At 37.4% G+C, this 5,914-nt stretch overlaps 2 non-coding genes across 2 annotated transcripts; both read right to left on the reverse strand.

The window, feature by feature from the left end:
• Window positions 1-512: 512 nt before the first annotated feature.
• Window positions 513-584, reverse strand: TRNAR-CCU (transfer RNA arginine (anticodon CCU)). The gene has a single exon. It is a non-coding gene; the product is annotated as a tRNA-Arg (tRNA).
• Window positions 585-2,502: 1,918 nt separating this feature from the next.
• On the reverse strand, window positions 2,503-2,574 carry TRNAW-CCA (transfer RNA tryptophan (anticodon CCA)). The gene has a single exon. It is a non-coding gene; the product is annotated as a tRNA-Trp (tRNA).
• Between the last annotated feature and the right edge of the window lie 3,340 nt (window positions 2,575-5,914).

Here is a 5,914-nt window from a genome sequence, read left to right on the forward strand (position 1 = left end):
AAAGTTTTTTTGACCCTGACGTGATTTGAATACGCAACCTTCTGTTGTGGTGTCAGACGCACTACCGTTGCGCCACGAGGTCATATGAAAAGAAACTTTCCACCCATAATATAACTCACTGAAAAAGTGCATGAAGCAATCGTGGCACACCTTCTCGAAAAGTGCTACTTTTACTTACAGACTGAAAAAGACATTAACAAGGACGAATGAACATCTTGATATTGGGAATGCAGGGATTTCCAGTTTAAAATTTAGCATCTAGTAATGAACCCTTTTTTCTTATTGTTTCAAAGATGACAATGCTATGATCAAAGTGAAAAGAGATCCCGAAGTGCATTAAATATTCAATGTTTTGATTTCGTTTCACGATGATTTTTCTCATCAAAGAATTGTTTATAAGATATTAATCTATAACATTCAACTAAAAGACACTTTTTCAGACACTGCGCCGACAGATAGCAACTCAGTTTCAAATTTAATCCAGACATGGGTTAAGTAATGAAAAAGTTGCTTGACCCTGGCGTGATTTTAACACACAACCTTCTGATCAGGAGTCAGACACGCTACCATTGTGCCACAAGATCATATGAAAAGAAACTTTCCGCCCATAATTCACGTGAAAAGTGTATGAAGAAATTGCGCAAACCTTCTCGAAATTTGCTACTTTTGCTTACAGACTGAAAATGACATAAACAAGGACGAATGAACATCTTGATATTGGGAATGCAGGGTTTTCCTGTTTAAAATTTAGAATGTAGTAAAGAACCCTTTTTTCTTATGGATTCAAAGATGACAATGCTATGATCAAAGTGAAAGGAGATCCCGACGTGCCTTAAATATTCAATGTTTTGATTTTGTTCCTCGATGATTTTTATCATCAAAGAATTGTTTGTAAGATATTAATCTATAACATTCAACTAAAAGACACTTTTTTAGACACTGTGCTGACAGATAGCAACACAGCTTTAATCCAGACATGGGTTAAGTTATGAAAAAGTTTTTTGACCCTGACGTGATTTGGACACGCAACCATCTGATCTAGAGTCAGACGCGCTACCATTGTGCCACGAGATCCTACAAAAAGTAACTTTCCACCCATAATATAACTCACTTCAAAAGTGCATGAAGAAATCGTGGCACACCTTCTCAAAATTTGCTACTTTTACTTACAGACTGAAAAAGACATAAACAAGGACGAATGAACATCTTGGTATTGGTAATGCAGGGTTTTCCAGTTTAAAATTTAGAGTCTAGTAAAGAACCCTATTTTATTATGGATTCAAAGATAACAATGCTATGATAAAGTGAAAGGAGATCCCAACGTGCCTTAAATATTCAATGTTTTGATTTTGCTTCCTGATTATTTTTATTATGAAATAATTGTTTATAAGATATTAATCTATAACATTCAACTAAAAGACACTTTTTCAGACACTGTGCTGACAGATAGCAACACAGATTCAATTTTAATCCAGACATGGGTTAAGTTATGAAAGTGTTTTGACCCCGAAGTGATTTGAACACAAAACCTTCTGATCTGGTGTCAGAAGCACTACCGTTGCGCCACGAGGTCATATGAAAAGTATCTTTCCACCCATAATATAACTCACTTAATAAGTGCATGAAGAAATCGTGGCACACCTTCTCGAAATTTGCTACTTTTACTTACAGACTGAAAAAGACATAAACAAGGACAAATGAACATCTTGGTATTGGGAATGCAGGGTTTTCCAGTTTAAAATTTAGAGTCTAGTAAAGAAACGATTTTTCTTATGGATTCAAAGATGACAATGCTATGATCAAAGTGAAAGGAGATCCCAAAGTGCCTTAAATATTCAATGTTCTGATTTCGCTTCTTGATTATTTTTTTCATCAAATAATTGTTTATAAGATATTAATCTATAACATTCAACTAAAAGACAGTTTTTCAGACACTGTGCTGACAGATAGCAACACATTTTCAATTTTAATCCAGAAGTGGGTTAAATTATGAAAAAGTTTTTTGACCCCGACGTGATTTGAACACGCAACCTTCTGATCTGGAGTCAGACGCGCTAACGTTGCTCCACGAGGTCATGTGAAAATAAGCTTTCCGCCCATAATATAACTCACTTAAAATGTGCATGAAGACATCGTGGCACACCTTGAAATTTGCTACTTTTACTTACAGACTGAAAAAGACATAAACAAGGTCGAATGAACATATTGATATTGGGAATGCAGGGATTTCCAGTTTAAAATTTAGAATCTAGTAATGAACACTTTTTTCTTATGGTTTCAAAGATGACAATGCTATGATCAAAGTGAAAAGAGATCCCGAAGTGCATTAAATATTCAATGTTTTGATTTCGTTTCCCGATGATTTTTCTCATCAAAGAATTGTTTATAAGATATTAAACTTTAACATTCAACTAAAAGACACCTTTTTAGACACTGTGCTGACAGATAGAAACACATTTTCAACTTTAATCCAGAAGTGGGTTAAGTTATGAAAAAGTTTTTTGACCCCGACGTGATTTGAACACGCAACCTTCTGATCTGGAGTCAGACGCCCTACCGTTGCGCCACGAGATCATACGAAAAGTAACTTTCTGCCAATAATATAACTCACTTAAAAAGTGCATGAAGACATCGTGGCACACCTTCTCGAAATTTGCTACTTTTACTTACAGACTGAAAAAGACATAAACAAAGACGAATGAATATTTTGGTATTGGGAATGGAGGGTTTTCCAGTTTAAAATTTAGAGTTTAGTAAAGAACCCTTTTTTCTTATGGATTCAAAGATGACAATGCTATGATCAAAGTGAAAGGAGATCCCAACGTGCCTTAAATATTCAATGTTTTGATTTTGCTTCCTGATTATTTTTCTCATCAAATAATTGTTTATGAGATATTAATCTATAACATTCAACTAAAAGACAATTTTTCAGACACTGTGCTGACAGATAGCAACACAGCTTCAATTTTAATTCAGACATGGGTTAAGTTATGAAAAAGTTTTTCTGACCTCGACGTGATTTGAACACGCAACTTTCTGATATGGAGTCAGATGCGCTACCGTTGCACCACGAGGTTATATGCAAATAAAATTTCCGCCCATAATATAGCTCACTTCAAAATTGCATGAAGAAATCGTGGCACACCTCGAAATTTGCTACTTTTACTTACAGACTGAAAAAGACATAAACAAGGACGAATGAACATCTTGATAGTGGGAATGCAGGGATTTCCAGTTTAAAATTTAGAATCTATTCATGAACCCTTTTTTCTTATGGTTTCAAAGATGACAATGCTATGATAAAAGTGAAAAGAGATCCCGAAATGCATTAAATATTCAATGTTTTGATTTCGTTTCACAATGATTTTTCTCATCAAAGAATTGTTTATAAGATATTAATCTATAACATTCAACTAAAAGACACTGCACTGACAGATACCAACACAGTTTCAATCTTAATCCAGACATGGGTTAAGTAATGAAAGAGCTGCTTGACCCTGGTGTGATTTGAACTCACAACTTTCTGATCTGGAGTCAGACACTCTACCGTTGCACCACAAGATCATACGAAATGAAACTTTCCGCCCATAATTCACATGAAAAGTGTATGAAGAAATCGCGCAAACCTTCTCGAAATTTGCTACTTTTGCTCACAGACTGAAAATGACATAAACCAGGACGAATGAACATCTTGATATTGGGAATGCAGGGTTTTCCTGTTTAAAATTTAGAATCTAGTAAAGAACCCTTTTTTCTTATGGATTCAAAGATGACAATGCTATGATCAAATTGAAAGGAGATCCCGACGTGTCTAAAATATTCAATGTTTTGCTTTTGTTCCCCGATGATTTTTCTCATCAAAGAATTGTTTGTAAGATATTAATCTATAACATTCAACTAAAAGACACTTTTTTAGACACTGTGCTGATAGATAGCAACACAGTTTCAATTTTAATCCAGACATTGGTTAAGTAATGAAAAAGTTGTTTGACCCTGGTGTGCTTTGAACACGCAACCTTCTGATCTGGAGTCAAACGCGCTACCGTTGCGCCACAAGTTCATATGAAAAGTAACTTTCCGCCCATAACATAACTCACTTAAAAAGTGCATGAAGAAATCGTGGCACACCTTCTCGAAATTTGCAACTTTTACTTACAGACTGAAAAAGACATAAACAAGGACGAATGATCATCTTGGTATTGGGAATGCAGGGTTTTCCAGTTTAAAATTTAGAGTCTAGTAAAGAATAGAGATGAGCGGTGTTCGACTAGAACTGTTCGCCAATCTCAAATTCAAGCTGTTTTGGGCGGTGTTCGAGTTGTTCGATGAACCCGAACGATTTGCAAAAAATTTGGCTGTTCGAGGTTATGTTCGATAACTGTTCGTGCACCAAAAGCGTGTCCTGCATGTCTGGCGCTATTTTGAGCACCAATCATGCAGGGATTGTCTGCCACTCACTGTAATGCCACAGCCATGGTGGTTGTGGCATTGCAGTGATTGCCCAAATCGATGGGAACAGTGCTCACAGTGAAACATGAAAAGCCGGCAATTCAGCAGCGGCATATACTGGTACCCGACAATTTAGAATCGAAAGAAAAGAGCTTCACACATAGATTAGATAGATAGAAACATGTCAGTCACATATATATGAAGTACAGTGACAGTGTTGCTTACTGTACTTGTCATTCAGTGTAAAGGATTTATCAAAAAAAAATAATAGTGTTTTCATGCACCGTCTCTTTAAAAAAGCCGGCCGGCAATTCAGCAGCGGTACCCGACAATTTAGAATAGAAAGAATAAAGAATCACACATAGATTAGATAGATAGAAACATGTCAGTCACATATATATGAAGTACAGTGACAGTGTTGCTTACTGTACTTGTCATTTAGTGTAAAGGATTTATTAAAAAAAATAATAGTGTTTTCATGCACTGTCTCTTTAAAAAAGCCGGCCGGCAATTCAGCATCTGTACCCGACAATTTATAACAGACAGAATAGAGCTTCACACATAGATTAGATAGATAGAAACATGTCAGTCACATATATATGAAGTACAGTGACAGTGTTGATTACTGTACTTGTCATTTAGTGTTAAAATAAAGGATTTATTTAAAAAAAAATTGGCGTGGGGGTCCCCATAATTTTAGGCTCTAGCGGAGGTTAAGCAGACAGCTGGGGCAGATGTTTGAAGCCTTGGAAGGGGGTAATACCCACAGAGCTTCCCAGGCTACTAATATCAGCCCCCAGCGGAATACCTAGCCTTTACTAGCTATTAAAATGGGGGACCCCCAAAAAAATGACGTGGGGTCCCCCCTATTTTAATAGCTAGCAAAGGCTAGGCAGACAGCTGGGGGCTGATATTACTAGCCCAGGAAGGGTGCCATGAATATTGGCCCCCTCCCAGGCTAGAAACACCAGCCGTCAGCCGCCCCAGAAATGGTGCATTCTTAGGATGCGCCAATTCTGGCACTTAGCCTTGCTCTTCCCACTGCCCTGTAGCGGTGGCAGTGGGGAAATAGGGTTGGGGTTGATGTCAGCTTATAATGCCAGCTGACATCAAGCCCAGGTTAGTAATGGAGAGGCGTCTATAAAACACCCCCATTACTAACCCCATAGTCAAAGTTAAAAGAAAACACAAACACCCAGAATAAAGTCCTTTAATTGAAATAAAGACACATTCCTTTATTGTTCTAATTTAAACCATACTTACCACCACGCCCATTCCAGCTGAAGCCAACGATCTCCTGCAATAAAAGAAAAATAATAAAGCAACCTCATCCTTACCTTTCCATGGTTCCCATGACAGCTTCAGCTCTGCTACATCAAGATGACAGGCTGGACCGCAGCAAAACGCTGCCATCCAGCCTGTCATCCCGCAGACACTGAGAAGCGCAGGCATGCTTGCGCTCTGC

Source organism: Phyllobates terribilis, unplaced genomic scaffold (genome assembly GCF_046119375.1).
Source record: "Phyllobates terribilis strain yellow unplaced genomic scaffold, ASM4611937v1 Scaffold_11__3_contigs__length_659146591, whole genome shotgun sequence".
In the NCBI taxonomy this organism is placed as follows: Eukaryota; Metazoa; Chordata; class Amphibia; order Anura; family Dendrobatidae; genus Phyllobates; species Phyllobates terribilis.